Below are 20,495 nucleotides of genomic sequence, written 5' to 3' on the forward strand. Positions count from 1 at the left end.
CCTTCTTACGAAAGTTTCCTCACCCCTGCCTCCAGCTAGTTAATCACACAGGCCACCCTTGACTGCCTTAGAAGAGCACACACTACTTTTTCCCACACTTGATGCATTTCTGCAAACTCATCATTCATGTTGATCTCCACACCTGAACTCCATTCCTTTTCTTTCCAGTGTACGAACACACTAAAATAATCACCCCTAGATTCTATGTTTATGACATTTGGATTGTTATTTGGGTTGTTTCTGGTTTTTGATTATTGTGGGAAGGGTGTTATAAATGCTTACATATAAGTTATTTATGGACATGGGCATTTATTTTTCTTGGGCAAGAATCTAAAACTTCTGGGTTACAGGGTAGATGTGTATTTAGCCATATTTTAAAAAATGACTAAAATCATGTCCAGGTTTGATATAATCACAAAAACTCTCAGTTTCTATTTTGAGGCTTGATACATAGTGGGTGACTGCCTTTCTGATAAATGAGATATTGCTGCTATTTTTAGTGTTCTGATTTCTAAGAGGCACCTCCCAATTTTTGTTCCTGAACCCCCCCCCCTTTGGAGAATTTATGACTCCAAGGTAAAGTTCAAGCATTTTTTCTCTTTTGCTGTATTTTGTTTTTTTTTCTTCTTCCTCTTCTTAGTCCTTCTCCTCCTTTCACTATTTCATAAGCAGAAAGCTTTTTTTGTGTCTGTGTATGCATATAGGTACACCTGTGTCTGAATATGTGTGCCTGAGTGTGTATGTTTTTGTGTGCATGTAGAACTGAGTGTGCCTGCATGTATGTCTGAGTGTATGCACATGTGTGGAAAAGCCAGAGAATGATCTCAGTTATCATTCCTCTGGAGCTGCCTGTCTTGGTTTTTTAGAGTAAGGGTCCCTCCCTTGACCACAAGCTCACCAAGTAGGCAAGCCTGGTTATCTAGTGAACCCCAGAGATTTACTGCCCTCTGTCTGGCCAGTACTGGGATTACAAACCCAAGCACCTGACTGTCTTCTGTGGGTTCTGGGAATTGAACTTGGGTCCTTAGGCTTGCATGCCAAACAAACACTTTACCAACTGAGCCATCTCCCCAGCCTCCAAAAAGTCTTTCCTTTTTTAAATATTTGTAAGTGTGTGTGTGTGTGTGTGTGTGTGTGTGTGTGTGTGTGTGTGTGTGTATACATGTGAGTGCAGGTGCCCAAAGAGGCCACAAGAGGGCATCAGATTCACTGGAGCCAGAGTTACAGACAGTTGTAAGCCACCCATCATGGGTGTTGGGAACCAAACTCAGGTCCACTGCTGAAGAAGCAAGCACCATGTCTCTATCCCCACCAGAAATCTTTTCCTAGCCTCTTACCTCTGACTCTGTAGGTTGAGCTTCATGTTGATTGTGGGTGTAGCTTTAATTCCCCTAAGGTCAGAGTTCTTTGTAGGAACTCATTTAGTACCCTTGAGGAAACTGCTTAGTAAAATGTTCTGTAGCTCTTCCAGAAGGTCAAGGGCAGAGCTGAAGTTATGATACTCAGCTCTCCTCCTTCTCACTGGGAACTATGAAGACTCATTGCTTCCCCTCAACACCAGTGAGTCAGGCCCAAATCAGGTCTTGGTGGGTGGAGACTGTGGGCACTGTCTGAGGGTGAAGACTCCACAGGTTCGTCCCTGGGTTGGTGCTATCTATAGAGGTACCCAATTCCCTCTTGCACTCTTCAGTCCTTCTATTTTTTCTGGAAACCTTCTGGAAGTCTCTGGAGGCTTCGTTAAATGAGTGAACATGGATAATGGAGATACGAAAGTGAGGAAGGCTGTGGGAGGAGGAAGGTTGAATGTGGTTAGCAAATACATTTATTTTAAATATTAGGCATTGGTTTCATAAGTAACTCCTTAAAAGGCAAAGTCCTTCTGTGGCTCAGGAATATTTGCATAACGGTTAATTAAGGCTTGGGAGAACTGAATCATCAGAATGCCATGGGGGGGGGGTGTTGGTTATTTCTCTTAAGCTTGGTGGAATCTGTGGTGGGCATGGATTGCAATATCTGGGTGCAAAAGCCTTTCTTGTAGTTTATTAGGACGGAAGTATTTATGAATACTAATGACTCAGAAGCTTCAGGCAGTTATATGGTAGAAGTAGGTTTGATTTCCTTTCCCAGAAAGAGAGACAGAGCTTGGACAATATGGAGACAGAATGGCTTTGAAACCAATAAAATGATTTTCAAAACTCTCACCTTTCCTATTTTTAAAAGGATTTAAAAGCTGTGATCTTCAAGAGATAAAAATATAACTGAAACTGTAGGGAAGGGCAAGTTTTATAGTCAAACTGAGATTAATGCCAGCATCAGAACCACAGTTAGCACTGATTTTGCTGGGCAGCTTTAGAAACATGAGGAACAAAATCAAAACTAAACAAGATACAAAAGGAAACATCCTTCTTGTTATTTGATAGAAGAGTCTATAAAAATACAAGCTCTGTGTGTGTGTGTGTGTGTGTATGTGTGTGTGTGTGTGTGTGTGTGTGTGTGTGTGTGTATTTGATATTGACTTTGTGAGAGAATGTAACTTAGTGAGTTCCTTGTAAGACAGGAATAAAGAAATGAACAATATCTGAGAAGATGCTCTGTGATCCTGTGGTAGACACTGATTACATTATGATGGTTTTAAATCCAAAAGTTCAACCTGGTGTGTGCATGGAGCCTTTACCCTATGTTGTGGTCTCTTTGATGTAAGAAGGTACTTTCCAGGCTATGGAAAGAGAAACCTGGACACCAACATAGCCACAAAAACCTCCACCTACAGTCTGTCCTGCCTGCAAGATGTATTAGGGTAGTGTGTCCAATCAATGTTTGGTTTAACTTGAGACATATGCCATGAGGGAGAGCCCATGCCCTACACTGCCTGGATGGACAAGAACTGAAGACTGGATAGCCCAGAGACCAAGGATAGATACAACCACAACTCACACACACACACACACACACACACACACACACACACACACACACCAATTAAATGATGTATAATTACATTATTCTATATTCAATTGTAAGCTTTGGTCACCAGAGAGGCTTCCTCTGGCAGCAAATGGGAGTGGGTGTAGAGACTCACAGTGGGACATTATGTGGAGAGACAATCTGAATTGGAGGTCTCCATTGGGTCCCTCCCCCTGGAGATTGGGGAACCCTTGCAGAAGAGGGGGCTTTTACATTGTAGAAATCAGAGGGGATGGAGGACACCCGGAAATGATGGCCCTCTGAATCAACTAAGCAGGGCTCTCATGGGCTCATAGAGACTGAAGCAGCAAGCATGGGCTTGCATGGGTCTGCATCAGATCTTCTGCCTATATGCTATGGCTGTTAGCTTGGTGTTTTTATGGTACTCCTAACAGCAGGAGTGGCTGTATCTCTGACTCTTTTCCTCCTATTGGGTTGTCTTGTTCAGCCTGGATATGAGGGCCTTTTCTTTGTCTTATTGTATCTTGTTTTGTCCAGTTTGGCTGTTATCTCTTGGAGGCCTGATCTTTTCTAAAGTGGAAACAGAGGAGGAATGGACCTGGGGAGAGAGGAGGTGGTGGGGGACTGGGAGGAGTGGTGGGAGAGGAAATTGTGATCAGGGTGTATTGTATGAGAGAAGACTCTATTTTCAATAAAAAGATAATAAAAGAAATAAAAAATAAGTCCAAGGGCATACAATGCTAAGTTGTTCTCACTAGAGAATTCTAACCAATGTTAAGCTATTAGATTTTTGTTTAGAGAATATCTTTTTTGATGGTTTATTAGAGTTTTGCGATTTTGTTGTTTGCTAGAATTCTTTTTTTATGCTATGGCCCTTCCTTTAAAAATGGCATTTACACATTAAGATGAAGAAATGCAACATATTAGTGAAAATAAAGATGCATTTTTTCCTCCTTAAATTTATTCCTCCTTGGAATTGCTGGTTTCTACCAGTGAACTCTAGGGATCTATGGGCAGCACTTCACAAGCAAAGCTTTAGATAGGTAGACATATGGGAGACAATTTGTTTTTGTTACGAGCTTGTAGGAATCAATCCAGGGTAGCAGCACCAGACACTGCAGTGTGGTGTACACTGCACAGTGTGGCGTGTTATGATCACACGGGTGGCTGGGAGCTGCAGCTCATTACATCAAGAAGGTATTTGATCATATTGCTATCCTGAAAATAGAACAGCTTGAAGAATGACACCCACTGAGTGTTGCTTTTGCATCATCTTTGAGTAGAAAAACCTGTTTTCCAGCACAGCCATGTGTTCACATAGGCCATTGATTGACTTAAGACATTCTTACGAATAGGGAGCTATGGGCCTTAGATAACAGAAAAACACAGTGGCTGCCACATGGGAATTCACTTTAGTCATCAACTGCCTTTTTATCTCCTTTTTCTTGATTTTTAATTGCTTCTCAAGCAATTATTTGTGTTTGTGTAGGTGCACATGTATGTGGGAGTGGATGGGTGGGTGTTCTTAAGCATAAACAAGGCCAGAAGAACATTGAGTGGGCTTCTCTGTCACTCTTCATCTTATTGCCTTGTGATAGAGTCTCTCACTGAACCTGGAGCTAGGCTTCAGTCAGAAGTCCCAGTGATCTTCCTGCCTCTCCCTCCCACAGTGTTCCCTCCCACAGGTTATAGATACATGCAAGGCTACACCTAGCTTTTGTGTGGATGTTGGGTTCAAACTCAGGTCCTTGTGCTTACACAGCAAGTGATCTTATCTGCTGAGCCATCCCTCTAGCCCCCTCAAACAATTCTTTAATAGCAACAACATGCAATTTATTTCATTTTTATCTCACGTCTGTTAGTATTCAGGCATCGGTACTGGCCTGCCCTTGGGGTTCTGGCGGGATATGCCCTCCGCTGCAGCCTCTAAGAGCACCACCTGTGCACATTCACTACATTCTCTTTTAAAAGGGCCCTGATTACCTCCCATGTCTCTCTCTCTTTCTCTCTCTCTCTCTCTCTCTCTCTCTCTCTCTCTCTCTCTCTCTCCCCTCTTCTGTCTTCTCTCTTCCCTCTACTCTCTTCTCCTCTCTCCCCTCTTTCTTCTCTCTTGCTGCTCCTGTCTCTAGAGCCGAGTCTCCCCCCTCCCCTTTCCCCTTTTTACAATCCTTTTCACCTAATAAAGAACCCCCGCACTTGAACTCTGTTGCATGTTGTCTTCCTCTCTTGAGTCGCTTTTCTTAAATTATAACAATGTCTTAACCAAAAGTGTAATTGTTGATATTTGAATAAGTAAGGAGTGAATGGATTTTTCCTGGTGCCCATAATTTCTCAATTTATTTCTCCCACTTTTTTTTCCCTTGAGCTGCTAACAGGGAATAAGTAAAACTAATTAGCTTGACTTTGCTTTCTTTTTACATCTCCACTCTGCTTCATTGTGGAGAGTTCAATACTTTGACCAATGATAATGAGGGAAAGGTAAGGAACGAATCTGTATAATAAGGTTTTTGCATCATCTGCACCAGACTCATGGATGAGTTAGTAAATGTAAAAAGAGCAGCATCAAACGGTTGCCTGGTGCTAAGGAAGTCAAGACAATCCAGGCCTTTTCCCCTGCTCTCATTTACCTTTTCATGACCATAGCTGAAAATGAAAAGAAACAGTGGAAAAAAGGAAGACTGAAAGGGTAGTGAGGTTAGAGAAACATACTGTAGAGATAAGGAGTAGGTGGGAGAAAAAGGGCAAGGCGCCCTCATTTGTGTTGATGGGACACCATTGCTCTTTATTCTTAGGGGTTTTCTAGGACGGATTCACTTTGATTGCAGAAGCTTTTTTGGTTTCCAGGATGCTATATGTCAAAGCATGGGCTGAGGACAACCTATGGTACTTGTTCTAAGTGGAGATTCCCAGGTCTCTTACCCATTGTCCACCAGATGCCCAATGGGACTGAAAATGTGCATTTGAGTTAACTTGGGAAGTTGAATTAACTTGGGAAATTAATTCAAGCAAACCTCTGACCCTCACAAGAGGAAAAACTCCAGCTAAGACAGAGTGTAACTATAGTCCTTTCTGTGTACAAGAGAGAAAATAATTTCCTCTCCCCATATGTACCCAACTGTACAGGAATTGGGGGCTTTGATAACTTGCTAGACATCAGATAATGTTTATGTTAGCCCATTTTCAGTTAGCAGAAATGGTTGGCAGCGCGTTTAACTCACAGGGGCTGTGTGTTCTCCTCCCCAGGGTCTACAAAAAAAAAAAAAAAAAAAAAAAAAAAAAAAAAAAAAAAGAAGGGTTAGGTCAGGTGTAGTGATACAGACCTGTGATCCTAATACTTGGGAAGCTGAGGCAGGAGGATCACGAGTTAGAGTGTGTAGTCAACCTGAATTACATATCAAATTCCAGTCAACTCTGGACTACAGAGTGAGATCATATTGAAAAATAAATAAATAAATGTAAGAGAAGCAAGATCTCTTACTGGTATTGAATCTGTATGTGTTACTATTTTTTTTTTTTTGCAAGTCGTTCTTAAACAAAAGGCTTCAGAGGTAGAAATCTATATATTGAAATATATTATTCTCTAGGCAAAACCAGACTACAATGACAGTTCAAATGACACACTGGATTTCAAAAGCATGGCCTCTATTGTACAGCTTTTTGTTTCACTTTTAGCAGTGAGGACACTCTGCCCCTTGGGCCAAGTGGTCTAAAGCAACACCGTCTCCTGTAGAAATTACCCAGGGCATATCTCCATGTAATTTTTAGTCCCCACTTTTCTTTACATTTCAGAAAATAACCACACAACTGAAAGGATCTCTTCCTATCTAGTTCTCTTTCTAGCCACATTCTATACCCCAGATCACAAGCAAATCTTCCTAGATGTAAAATAAAACAAAATGAGATTGGAATTGTACTGGTCAAATTGAAGTAAGACAGTTAGTTATCCAGAAGCAGGGATCCTTAATCGGGGAATCAACTCCATCAGATTGGCCTGTAGACAAACCTATGAGGGTATTTTCTTTATTACTGATCGGTGTGTGTGTGTGTGTGTGTGTGTGTGTGTGTGTGTGTGTGTGTGTAGTGGGGTGTGCCTCATCCCATTGTAGGACCTAGGTTATGTAATAAAAAAGCTGAGCCAGCTATGGAAAGCAAGGCAGTAAGCAATGTTCCTGTATGGTGCCTGCTTCCAGGTTTTGCCTAGAATTATTGCCCTGGATTCCGTCGGTGATGGACCTTGAAGTATAAGCCGAAATAAATGCTTTCCTATTTTGAGTTATTTTTGGTCATGGTGTTTTATCACATTAACAGAAAATCAAACTGGATAGGAATGACACCAGTTAAATGTGCAAAACTCAAAGAGAGGATATAAATAACCAATATCCTTCTAATAAAAAAGATAACCCTAGTCTTTAGATTTTTTTGCCATTCTTTTGAAGCCAAAAAAATGGTGACTACTGTGGAGTTTCTCTTTTGTCTTCATTTACCTACAAAGTGAGCTCTCGAAATGATGTAGGGCTGGATTTCTCCAGTTGAAATCTGTCATCTTTCATGGGTCCTCAACATGAAAGTGTGTTTATTGATGGAAGTTCAAAGACAGCTTGAGCACAGGAAACTCAGGCACTCACCACTTTTTTAGTTCTCTCAGGACCATTGTAATTTAAAGAAAAGAGGCCGACCTTGGGAGAACCTTCTGTTTCAGAATGACAATGTCTTTGTATCTATCACCCCATGACCTTCTTCATGCTTTCACAGAACAGACTGCATGTTGAGCATGAGCTTGCCTCCACTGTTGGCTGACCTTCCTCTCTGCTGTGGGCTTCACAGAACAGCGCCACTCCCAGGAATAGAATATCTTAAAGCTTGGCTTACTGTATTCATTTTTTCCAACTGCCTGCCTGAAGGAGAAGTCAACCAACATCCTTCCTTCTGTGTACCCAGGGTCTAAAGGATCCTGCAAAGATTTGCACATGCTCATGTTTTAGTAACTCCCCAGAAGTTGGTATCATCAATCAGGTTGCTTCTTTTCCTTCTTATGTTCAAGGAAAAATTTTTTCCAAAGTTTCATGGAAAAATTCTACATTTACCAAAGGCCTGCTCTTAGCCAGATGGGGTTGCTGTGTGTCTGCCTTACCCAACCACTGCCTGCCTTCTTCCTTTGATCTCCTCTGCTCCTTACTGTCCCTTGTGCCTGCATTTAGTTGGTATGGAAGTGTGCTGTTTCCAAGAACAACTGGATACTTGTACTGTGGGACTATGCTGTGTATGACTTTGAACTTTCCTGGGGAGACAAGGCTGTGGAGAAAAGTGAAAGTGGCTACACATGGCAGATCTGAACGAGGTTTGAGGGTCTCTGTGATCTTCCCTTCTTTGTACTTTTTTTTTTTTTTTTTTTTTTTTTTTTTTTTTAACTAGACACGGGGTTCTGTGTCTACTGTAGTGAGTTCCAGGCATGAATACTCTGGGCAAACTGGCATTCTACTTACATGCCTGTAAGCCCAGCATTGAGGGGTGGGGAAATCATGGCTACTCAGTGATGACCTAGACTTGCCAAAATGGCAAGCTTCAGATGCAGTAAAAGACCCTGTTTCAAAAAGTATGGCTGAGAGTGAGAAGGAGGATACCTGGCATCCTTCTCTAGCTCCACATGTGTATATCACACACACACACACACACACACACACACACACACACACACACACACACACCACATTCCCCCCACACAAACAAAATACATCCTGTAGTACCTAAAACTTTAAATACCCTCTTGCATCCTGATGTTTGTCACAAAAGCTATTGTTCAGATGGGCTGAGCTGCCCATATTCCAAGAGTTGAAGTTCTTTCTGTTGCTTGAGAATTTCATAAGGCATGAAATGAATTCCGATTAAGCTCACCCTTCCCTTCCTCCCTCCTTCTCCATCCCCTTCCTCACTTTTTCCTTCCACTTCATAGACAAAAGCCCCCCAGCGACCACCTGTATGTGTTTGGATTATCTACCAGAGCATGGGTAGCACTGCAGGGGCCACATTTCCCCCCAGGGGCCAATAGCTTCTCAGCTAGGGGTGGGACTTCATATAATAGCCACTTTGCAAAGAATGTCACTGATCTGAGGATTGAATTGCTACTAACACTTTTGGACTTTACCTTCAGAGCCATAGCTAAAGCCCAGAGAAGTCTTTCTCTCCCTCTGGGCATACACTCGGTGGCATTTGGGGTGTTACCTTCCATCCTCCACTGATGCCTCCCTTCTAGCTTCACCCCTTCTCTCCATCTGAGATTTTCTGTCACGTGATGGAAGAATGCAACAGAGACTTATCATGTTTTGCCGTTCTTCTGGGAGACATAAAGAACAAACAGAAAACCAGTTAGACTGGTTAAAAAACATAGCTGAAGTTAGCTTGAAAAGCACTAAGAAAGCCAGCAGCTCAGCCCACATCAAAAGCCCAGCTGTTGGGGTATACCTTTCAAATTCCATAGCTGCAGAGGCTACTTGCAGGGAAGGGGCCCAGAGGGTGGAGGTGGCTTTGAAGAAAGACAAAGGTCAGGGTGATAATGAAAAAAAAAAAAAAAAAAAAAAAAAAGCTTGAATAACAAACTCGGGGGAGTGAGCATATTGCTGAGACAGAGTTTCTTGCCCAAGGAGTAAATTCTTCCTTATGGTAAGTTGACTTTTCAAAAAGACATTTTCATTAGAAGATGTTTTGATGACTGCCCATCTCAGCTCCATTCTTCCTCCTTCTTTCCCTTCTTCCCTCCCTCCCCATCTCATTAAATCACACCAATATTTCCACCTTAGGAGACAGTTGTTCCATGGATTTGGCTAAGTGAGCAAAGAGCAATTTGCATGTAGTAGGGGGTAGGGTGGGGAATCTGTTTAGATCTTTTCCAGGTGGACTTTGGAGAGGCGAGGGAGTAGTTTTTAACTGTTACCATGCAGGTGTTTTGATGGTACTGTGGCCCCTGGGTGATCAACCTCTCACCCTCTTGGCAAGTGTGATATAAACAGCGTCCTTACAAGGCCATTGCCACACTGTTTGCTTTGATTGCTTTGCTGGGAAATGTCAATGACTAGACAACATTTTCTGGGATGTCACCAAAGTCCTGGAATGACTGCTGCTAAGCACAGCAGAGAAACACTGAAGTCGCCTGGGTTCAGAATTATCCTAATAGTTCACATCCGAGATCCAGTACAGCAGCTTATTCTCATGAACCTAAATCATTAAGCCAGGGCCATCTTGCAGTCCTGTGGAGTTATGACCAGACAAGAGATGCTTAAGGGAGGTTCCATAGGAAGCATGAGGAGTCCCTGGGGACAACAGCTAAGCATCAACTAGCTAAAGCCAGAGGGAATGAGAAGCTTCCTTTCTTGAATGATGTTTGAATATGGAAGTATATTATATTTTGAATCTGACCATGTTGATGGATGTCTATACATCCCAGATCTAGGAAATGGAAGCAGGAGAGATCCTAACTGAAAACCAAAAACAAGCAAACAGCAACTTGTGCTATGATTGTGGGGAAGTTGAGCTGAACCTGGGCATCCTTGCATCACAAAGAAGTAAGTGGTGAGTAATATGTAAATTTCCAGGGTGACTTAAATGAACATGGCAGAGCTGGAGTGGGGCACAAACTGAGATGTATAAGTGGAAGAAAAAATAGAATAGGGACTTGTACTTATACACATGTGTATGTGGGTGATTTCATCTTCCATGTTCAATGTCTGATAATTTTATGGTTTATTTTCCTCAGTTAAATAAAGATAATATATGTGGATACCTTATGATGAGAAGCTCAGGAAGCATTCTCTTTCCCCACCAAGCTGGTGTTGCTCAACCCATAGATGTCTGTTATGAAGAGTAGGTAAATATGCAACCAATGTTGCTTATATCCATCTATCCATCCATCCATCCATCCATCCATCCATCCATCCATCCACCTCTCCATCCACCCACCTATCCCTCCATCCACCTATTCACCCATCTACCCACCCATCTACCCACCACCCACCCACCCTTCCATCTACCCACTCAACCATCTACCTACCCATCTAATCATCCACCCACCTACCCATTTAACTATCTACCCATTCATCCCTTTTCTTCTGTTTCCTTTTCCAATCCATCACTGCATTGACCTCTGGCTCACTGATACTACCTAGTGGCAATTATAGGCATTACTTAGTTCAATCTTGGCATCAGTCTTTAAAGGATACTACAACAGCTTCACAAGGTGAGCTTCCGTATCAGGACTCAAGATTCAGAGCTGGGGGAATTCAAGAGAAGCCTGTACTGATAACCAGTGCTTGGTTTTCCTGATACTAGGAAGCTTGGTGAGAAAACCAGATTTGATTCTGGGGTTTTGGAAATTTTGCAAAAATATATTGTCTTACTGTGACATGCTGAGTTGACCTGGATGGGTCTGATAAACTGAGAGGAGCAAAGGTAGAGAACAGAGGTTGCTGAGATGGTAGATGTGACCAATAAGTAGATGAGCTCCAGCTCTGAAGTAGACACCACTATAAATCAGATGCTCAAAAGCAAACCACGTGTTTAGGAAGTAGGCCGTATTAGAGCATGACTAATGTATCAAACTTCCACTGACCTTGAAAAAAAAACACGTATTCATGACATGGTAAGAACAGGGACAAATCCAAACACTTCAGCATCATGAATGGCAGCTCTGGTTTTGGAGACAACACTTCTTGCTTTCTAGGTGGCAGTCCCAAGGAAGGCAGGTGTTCCACAGGGTTAGTGTCCTTGGAACTAACCTTGAATTAATTGCTGGTTTGATGCCATTCATCTGGTGGAGGCCTGAAACCAACAGACAATTAGAGTAGTGACACTGGAGATCTGGGTCATTTTAACTGCTTTTCTTATCTGATAACTGTGAGGTTGCTGATTGGTGTGACTTGATGCCAGGGAGATCTCCAGAGACTCTGATGATCACAAAGCAGGGGTATCCCTGTGTGATAACAAAACTACACAAAGCCTCCTGTTGAAACTTCACATTGGGATTTCTGGTTCCAAGTAGTTCCATGTACTTGTCACTGGGGAAAATACTTCCAGCCACAGCCCTTCCCGGGAAGGCACTAGGATTCTGAAACCTGTATCTTTGTACACTCTCCCTGTCATCATGGAAATCTACAGTTGTACTGTTCACAGCTTGGTGGAAACCCTAGGAGACAGAAATTAGAGGGAAGAGAGTTTTTTTTTTTTTTCACAGCTGGCTTTGAGAAACATGGAGGAGACATTTGTGTCTCAAATTTCCATCTTGAGGGATTTGGGTGGACAAAGAGCACTTATGAGACACAGAATGGAAAACAATAGGCAGATTGAGAGAAAACACAGGCAGAAGATTCCCAAATGGGGTACACTCCATCCTCCCAGTGAGTAGTCTCCTTTGCCTCCATCTCCTCTTTTGTAATCAGGACTGGGACTTCCAAGTCTGTGGCCAGCACTTGCATTTTCTTCCCAGACTTTTCTGGAAATAATTTCATATGAACTGAGAATAAGAGGAAGTATTACAGAAGGCCTTCTTTGGTGTCCAGAATGATACACCAAGATTTGAGTTGCTTAGAAAGTTTATGTAGGTGTAGAGACAAAAGGCCCCAAATGAAAGCTTTTTAGGGGGAAAAGACTAAAGCAAACAGGATTGGGCGGGGACTAAGAAGGTGCTTGGCATGTGGGGGATTGGCAGACACCGAGTTACTTCTGTAATAATGTCGTGTGGTGAAATGGTGAGCGGCTTTTACATCATTGTGTGATTTTCAGCTGAGAAATCCTACGAAACTCCCCTTCATCTGGTTTTGTTTCATAGTTTTAAGTAAGGAATCCTTGTAGCCTTGATTTGATGGTAGAGATTTAGGGATGAATCATTTGCTTCTAACCCTATTTTCATTGGAGTCCTCCTCTCAAAGACTCTGGCATGACACGTGGAACAGTATCCTGTCCATTGGTGCTGCCTATGGTCCAGGGTCAGGTGTGTCCACTCTTTCTGCTTTTGAGTAACTTCCTCTGTATTTGAGGTCACTTGGTGGATCCTCTAGATGTATTTCCACATGGCTGGCTTTCAGTATTCACAACTGGGGCTATTAGTACAACCCCAGAATACAGCATTTATCACCCCTGGCATTGGATGAGGTACTTCGAAGGAAATGAAGCAATTGCTCCAGTCACTAGAGAAATAAATGAAAAGAAAAGCAGTCAGAAGCCAGGTCCACCTAGCCCTAAGCTCATGCTGTCCTCTGGTATTGTAAGTCATGCTTAATATACAGTTGTCTTGTGCTTCTACACTGGTGAGGTTTTGTCCCGTGGCAGCAAAGGTCGGTCACCAGCAAACAAGTTCGAGTGGTAAAGCAGAGAAGACTTCCTTACTAAAACCACTGCTGGTGGGAAGGAGTTGTCATGTCATAGGAAGAGTCTGGATCCTTGGGGCCTGGATGGAAGGCTATAAGAAGACTGGGGACTTGGCACTTAAGCTATCTGCATCCACAGCTAGTTCTTTGTCAGCTATTGATTTTTGAACAGTACCCAGAAGAATTCAATGATGGTTTTCCCATAAAATTTTGATAGATTTATTTTTTCAGGTATATTTTAATTAACTAGAAAAAGTGTTAAACATCCTTTCGTAAACCAAATTTCTTTTGCCTTCACTTGCAAGTACATGAGACCCTCATGCATGGAAATCTGGAGCCCTGCAACAGCCTTGTTTTAGATTTATAAAACACATATGCTCATATGCTGTAAAATGGGCAAGGGACATGTGTGTATGTTTCCCAGCTGAGTGCCAAGTACAGATCAGGTATCTCCTTGTTCCCCATGCTGTTCTAGATGTATGAGCAACAATAAGCAAAAATGGAAGTTTTATATATATTCATATATATAAATTTATATATATAATTTTTGGTCAACTTGTTCATTCAAGTTCTTACAGCATTTTGTCTAGTTTATATTTATGATAAAGAGTAAAATATGTTAAACATTATTGCTAATTGGACCAAAATAATAATAAATAAAGGCTTAAAAAGCAGGAAGGAATTGAAAATTTGAATGGCTTAGTAAGTTTAGACTAGGATCTAGGCAAAATTCTACTTTTGGTCAGTAGATGGCAGTAGAAGCCAATAGCCATTTTAGTTACCCTTCAAAAATAAAGTCAGCATTTTTAGATGACCTACTATAGTATAGACAAGACACTTATCAAGGGTCTATCAAGGTAGGGTTGAGGAAGGTGATAGAATCTGAAGATAAATGAGAAGAGCCTTCTGAATTTCAACAGTTCCCAAGTCAGTAAGAGTAGGAAGGCTAAGGGACAGATTGCCATAGGTTAGGTGAGCATCTTTACAGGCTTGTCCTCTCTGAAGGACCCAGATGAGCTCAATGTGTTATAGGTGTGGACACAGGCCCAGCATGAGCCTATCTTCCCATTTTTTCAAGAGAAGCCAGAAATACAAACTTCAGTAAAGTTTACTGAGTTTTGAAAATGTCTTTATAAGTCAGTCTATTGTAAAGAACTTGTAAACAAACAAAAATAAATCACGAAGTTAGATTAACATAGCCACTCAAATAAGTACTTCCCAATCCGAGAGAGTGCACCTCTCAGTCAACTTCCTACACAGTTAGAAAAGACATCCGGAAGCCCTACAGCTTCCTGTTGCACTTTACACTTGCCATGATTTTGCGTGCGTGCATGCATGTGTGTGTGTGTGTGTGTGTGTGTGTGTGTGTGTGTATGTGTGTGTGTCTTTCACATCATGGTTCCTGATCCTGTCCACCTCCCTCCCCACCCCAAATAAAACCAAATATAAGATGGGGGAAGAAAGGAAGAAGGGCAAAATCTCATCCTGGAAGCTGCGGTGTGACACGGTGAGTCATGCAGTAAACCCCTTTATCCAAATATTTTTACATGTAGTTTACCGAAAAGAATCATTGATTTGGTTCAAGGCCCTGGTCTCTGCTATGCTATTAAAACTAGGTCCTCACTGGGACTCTTCCTGGACACCCTGTTCTTTCTGTCCTGTGTCATGGAGATCCTGCAGCCCTGAGTCCAAAGGATCCGGGGGGGGCCCCCCCACCCCACCCCCAGCTGTGCTCCATCAGGTCACAGATGGGGTGGGTGTTGGGACTTTCCCTGATTTTGAAACATAGGCATTTTCATGGTTTAGAACATGATGAATGAGGGCTGGAGAGATGGCTCCTTGGTTAAGAGTACTTGTTGCTCTTGCAAATGTCCTAGGTTTAGTCCCCAGTACAAGTGTTTACAACTGCTTGCAACTCCAGTGCTGAGCAATTTAATACCTTTTTCTGACCTCAGGCACACACACACACACACACACACACACACATACACACACACACACACACACACACACACACACAGAGGCACACACACACATACACACAGGCGCACACACATGCACACGAGTGGATGTACATAGAGACACATGCACACACTCTAAATAGATGATAGATAGATAGATAGATAGATAGATAGATAGATAGACAGATAGATAGACAGACAGACAGACAGACAGACATACTTAGATAAGCAAGTAAGTAAGCAAGCAAAGAATAAAACAATCAATATATCTGAGGTTATGGGCTCTTTGGCTGTCACTTGGTCTGCATTCCAGAAAGTTATCTGTGAACTCTGTCCTGGTCTCTGCCATGTATGAGGTCCAGAGCTAAGAGTCCCCCCTTTTCTAATTCCCTCTATTATATGCATAAAGTTCTCCCAAGCACCTTTGGGAGTTGCACTTCCTGGGCTCTTCTGACTTAGGTTGCCCTCACCATCCACAGTCTGGTCAGTTAGGGCTGTGAGCACTCATTCTTAGGGTCCTTCTTGCATCTTGGCTGCATCAGTGTGAACATTTCACCACCCTGCAGGTATGCTAGTGCCAGAATATTTTACTCAGAAATTACTGGTTCTGTGAAAAACAATTTCCATACCCCTCTAGGTGGGGAGTGGGAGAGATGGAGGGAGGGAGGGAGTACTGGGAGAAATTACTGAAATTAGGGGGTCTTGTGACAGGGTAATGTAGAAACCTAATGCAGTGGAAACTCCCTGGAATCAAAGAGAGTGACCTTAGTGAAGTCTCCAAGGGTATACGGAGCTCAAACTAGCCATCTTGTGTAACCAGGTAAGGCTCCCAGCAGTGGGACTGGGATTTGAACCCGGTTACAAAATCTTTACCACCAATCTGTCCAGTGGCCAGCCAATGACTGATCCAACTTGAGGCCCATGCTGCATGACAGAGCTCACACCCAACACTGCCTGAAACCAGAGGTTGGACAGCCCCCAGAGACCCAGGGTAGAACCAAACATAACTGGCAAAAAAAAAGAAAAAAAAAAGATTCCTAATGATATTCTGATATTCTGCTATACTCATGGATTGGTACCTAGCCAAATTGTCATCAGAGATGCATCATCCAGCAACTGATAGGAGCAAATGCAGAGACCCACAGCCAACACTTGGTGGAGCCAGTGGAACCCTGAAGAGAGAGAGAAAGGATTGTAGTAGCCAAAGGGCTTGAGGACACAGCCCTCAGAATCAATTAAGCAGGACTCATGGGGGCTCACAGGGACTGAAGTGACAATCATGGAGCCTGTATGGGTATGAACTTGGTCTGTATGGGTATGAACTTGGTCCTCTGCATATACCTTATGGTTGTGTAGCTTGGTATTCTTGTGAGACTCCCAACAATTCAAGTGGGGGTATCTTTGACTCTTTTGCCTGTGCTTGGGAGCCTTTTCCTTCTACTGGGTTGCCTTATCCAGCCATGATTCAATGGTTTGTGCCTAGTCTTACTGTATCTTGTTAGGCCATGATGGTGGATATCTCTGGAAGATCTGCTTTAAGAGAGAGAGAGAGAGAGAGAGAGAGAGAGAGAGAGAGAGAGACAGAGAGAGAGAGAGAAAGAGAGAGAGGAGTTGATCTGGGAGAGAGGGAAGGTGGGGGGAGGGACTGGGAGAAGTGGGGGGAGGGGGTGGTAGGGATGTAATATATAAGAGAAGAGTAAAAGTTAAATTTTTTTTCAAATTTATTTAAAAGCATCTTTAAGCCTTTAGGTTGTAATTACAATGCATTTTATTTACATACCTACACACCAATTCTAATAATTATTAATTTTTTATTGGTTAGAACTGGAAGGGAATTTGGATTTGCATTTTGTTTTCTGATTCCTTTTTATAGCTATCAGATTACAGAAGAGGGCTTTTATTAAGGCCAAAGAAGCTAAGCATCTGGTCTGATGGAACTGGGGAAACTAGAACTGTGGCACACAGGGGCACACCACGAAGTTTCTGATGGGCAGCGGGAAGTTTCTCTTCTTTTCTAGGGTTCAGTGCTTCAGGTGACACAGGAGAGTCAGAAGAACCAAGCCCTGAGGAGACCTTTTCTCCTGAGGGTCTGTCGCCTCTGCATCAGTGGTACCCTGGGACAGATGGTCTGGCTTTCGTTCACTTTCATCCCCTCTCCTGGCTTGTGAAATGAGGATATTCATGCATGTCATCTTGGGAAGGGCTGGGGCAGGGGAAGATGTTAGTCAAAGACTGTCAAGCTCTAGTTTTAGTGACCTGTTGCACCACAGAGTGGACGCAGTAGGGATGTACTATGTTTTTCACAAATGCTAAAGGGCCAGCTTTCATATATCTAGACTCTGTAGCAAGCAACAGGGATTGGGAGAGGCAGAAGATGAAAGAGTAGGTAAGGGCCATCCTACAGAGTGATAGATGTGTTCATCGGCCTGACTTTCATCAATGCTTACATGGTAGACCAAAACATTGCATCCCATCCTATAAATGATATGCATAATTATATACTTATCTAATTATATATAATGCTCACACACATTTTGAAGATTGTGTTAAATATGTGGCCTAATATAAGTAGAAAATAAGCAGTCATTTCTTCAAAAATTTCAAATGAAATGTATTTGTCTATTTATTGGGGTGTGTGCATTACAGTTCTAACACCTGCCATACCTGCCTTGGATTCATTTCTCAAGACCAGCTGCACATAGAATTACAGGGACAGAATGTTACTTCCAGCTGCTCTTATCTCAGCGAATTTGCCATAGCTCTTTCAGAGGTCCAGACCCTTTTATTCTGATTCCCTCCACAGTCCCCGTGGAGATGCATTGCCAAGAGCGAGGTTCAGATTTCTTTGCTCAGAACTACTTGGGCTAAGGAGAGACAGCAGAGAGGAGAGAGGTGAGGATCACCCGGTAAATCCTTGCCACCAGGCTTCTTCTGGGAGTGCTGGGTGCCCACGGAGTATTCATGCATCCTCCATCTGGTCCTTGAGAGATTCCGCATGTGTTGGCATGAGGGTGGTAGAAATTAAGGCAGTTGAAACTCCAGTGTCTTGTTTGGTTGTGAGTCTTCGCCAGGTGGCAGCAGAGAACTGGGAAAAATCACAGGATTCATAATTAGCGCCGGTGTCCCTGTGTCTGCCCCCACCCTCCCCCCCCAGTACTGGAAGGAAGTGCCAGATAGGGGGTGGACAGTCGAAATCATCAGTCATCATTTGTGCTAATATAAATGATTGCTGCTTCATCAGTCTGGTTGTGTTCTCTATATATTTTAGAATAAAATTATTAAAATATCTTCTTAGAATCCTGAATGTACCCAGTCTAGAGCAAAACCCCACTTCCTAACTCCTTCATACCACCTAGCACCAACTAAGTGAGCAGCATACTTTTAGATGTGGGATGAATGCTTGGAGAAGGAGATGACAAGAAAAGAGATGATCATATCAAAGTCTTACAGCTTCCTGAAGGAGCCTTGGGTGGCCCCTTGTCTCATGTTTGCAGGAACCAAAAGCCAAAACCCCTGCCTACACTTGCTGTTGACACAGTTCTTTGCTCCAAGACTCCGTTAGCAAAGGATCCCATGAGTCCTCCTGGGGGTAGAGTGTCTGGAGGAAGGAATGAATTTGTTCAGCCCACTGCTTCATCTCCTTCCTGAGCAGCTGAAGAATTCTGATGTGGTTTTGTGGTTTTACAGTAAGCCTCCCTACTCATGTGGACACGGTATGCTTTCAGTTTCAGAAAGTGAGTCAGAGTGACTTTCCTCTTAGGAGTAAGAGTGACCCTTGCTCAAAAGGACATTATGACTAGAAAGAAGAAACACCAGAGGCCACGAGTGCTAGAGTATTTACCACTATAACAGTCACTGGGTTCTGGATGTCATATGTGTCATTTTTTTTTTAAATAAGGTAAACCGTTGGAAGCTTTTCACTAATCTTTGGGAGTAAGACTCTTGCTGCAGAGTCTTGAAATGGACTCAGAGTTTCATTTAATCAGTTAGTCATGACAAGGACATTTCCCAGAGGATTATTAGCTGTTACTATGTTATTATTATTAGCTTTAAGTCTCTTGTCTTTAGGAAGTTGATGATATTGAGCCATTTGACCAGGACCTGAGGAAACTTGGAGGCCTGCTGAGCGGAAAAATTGAGCCTGTGAAGAGCCAGCCAACAAACAGAAAATGTTTCTTAGAGTATAACTCTCTTTCATGGTCCCTTATCCCTGACTTTTCATTAAAATCTGCAGGTACCATCCCCTTTGGCAGCTGCTATGCTTCCCTCCTTTCCCTGAGCATATCAGTGGGATGCTGTGATGTACATCATCACTTCCATGACCTTAATGAGCACTGTCAGTTAGCTGTGGCATTCCTTCATGCTGAGCTCCTTCTCATCCCATGCTCTGGCCAGTGACTCCCAGGGAGCAAAAATGATAGCACTTAAGAAGAAGCCTGTTTACATTTAACTTTGTTCCTTGGAGTCCTTGTGGTCATGGCAGGACTGATATTCTTTCTTGACTAGTTAAACCCACCTGGTTCTGAAAATGAGAAAATGTAGGTACTCTCCAATTCTATAGCTCTGATGCATCTTTGCTGCCTACATCTTTCAAAGTCATGACTGAAAGGAAGAGAGTAAGAACAGCCCAGTGCAGAGAAAGATACAGTAAATAATCCCTCACCTATTCAAGGCTTTTGTATGTTATAAAGAAGGGTATAAAAATTGTACCCACCTCACAAAGGAGAATTTTCCACTACTTTTAGGTGCTAGGCCTGTCGCTGGCAACTCCTATGAATTACACAGTAGCATCCATTAGAGCACACTAGATTCAGCAGAGAGACATGAAACTTGCTGTGATTTGTGAGGTTCAGCATGTGTCAGATCCTTAAGCCTTTTTCTAGGAAGTGTTAAACTCATCTTATGGATGGAAGTCTTGGCTGCTATGAATAGCATGCTCTCTAGATTATAGATATGGAAAAGGGACTTATTGGAGAGATCTGGAGTAGTGACAGGAAGTGATGAAATGGCTAGCAAACTAGGCCTGTAGAAAAATATAGTCACTAAAACTATGTCAAGCTGGCCAGGATTTGTGTTATTGTCTGACTTCTTTTCACAATAGTGTTTTAAATTCTCCTAGTGTGAGAACCGTTGGCAATGGGACAAAGCCCACAAACACTTTCTCAGAACAATGTCATGTACAGGACAAAGCACACAGGATCACAAAGGAACCAGTTATATTGAAATGTAGTTTCCAATATATACATGATTATAGATC

The 20,495-nt window shown here is 42.5% G+C and overlaps 1 long non-coding RNA gene across 9 annotated transcripts in view; it reads left to right on the plus strand.

Moving 5' to 3' along the window:
- Positions 1–14,652: 14,652 nt before the first annotated feature.
- The window catches only part of LOC103159771, a 257,263-nt gene continuing 251,420 nt past the window's right edge, over positions 14,653–20,495 (plus strand). For all 9 annotated transcript variants that reach the window (XR_003485663.2, XR_003485660.2, XR_004770089.1 and 6 more), the window contains exon 1: positions 14,653–14,784. This is a non-coding gene — a long non-coding RNA (uncharacterized LOC103159771). The remainder of the gene's footprint in view (positions 14,785–20,495) is intronic.

The sequence above is a fragment of the Cricetulus griseus genome, chromosome 5 (genome assembly GCF_003668045.3).
Source record: "Cricetulus griseus strain 17A/GY chromosome 5, alternate assembly CriGri-PICRH-1.0, whole genome shotgun sequence".
Classification (NCBI taxonomy): domain Eukaryota; kingdom Metazoa; phylum Chordata; class Mammalia; order Rodentia; family Cricetidae; genus Cricetulus; species Cricetulus griseus.